The sequence below is a fragment of the Bison bison genome, unplaced genomic scaffold (genome assembly GCF_000754665.1).
Source record: "Bison bison bison isolate TAMUID 2011002044 unplaced genomic scaffold, Bison_UMD1.0 scf7180017864469, whole genome shotgun sequence".
Lineage (NCBI taxonomy): Eukaryota > Metazoa > Chordata > Mammalia > Artiodactyla > Bovidae > Bison > Bison bison.
Window position 1 is genome coordinate 1,420,203 of NW_011495030.1, and position 650 is coordinate 1,420,852.

Below are 650 nucleotides of genomic sequence, written 5' to 3' on the forward strand. Positions count from 1 at the left end.
AAGGCCAAGACTGGGGTAGAATTTAAACACTGGTGTACATATGTCTGACTGGGTGAGTTGACCTGTGGCATCACACAGTGATTCTGGGCCCTTTCTGCTTGCTGTCTTTCAGAATTGTTTTCTTACCTTTTAATGTAATGACGAGTGTGCTTCGGTTTCTTTAGCAAAACCACTCTCTTGAATCACGTTACCTTTTGAGATACAAAACGCCATAGCACAGCTGTCTTTATGCAAGCAAGAGCACATCTACTCCAGCATGATCTGTCATCTAAAGACTTGAAAACAAAAAAGTTACTTATAGTCAATGGGTAAGCAGTCTGAATTTATACTAATCAAGACAAACCTTTGAAAGGTTACACTAAGTACAGAACTTTCAAACCTTGCTTTGTATGAATTGTACTTTTTGAACATAAGCTGCACTTTTATTTTCTAATGCAGAGGATGAATAAGTTAAATACATGCTTTAAGGATAGAAGCAGACATTCTGTTTGGAAACGCATTATAATCTGCTTATTTTACAGTACATGTTTCCCTGTGAAATGGCAAAGATGTGAGGGCAGAATATATACAACAGATGCTGAAGGAGAAGGAGGGTAGTATTTTTTTTTTAATTTAAAAAACACAAACAGAATTTTAGCTCTATTAACTTT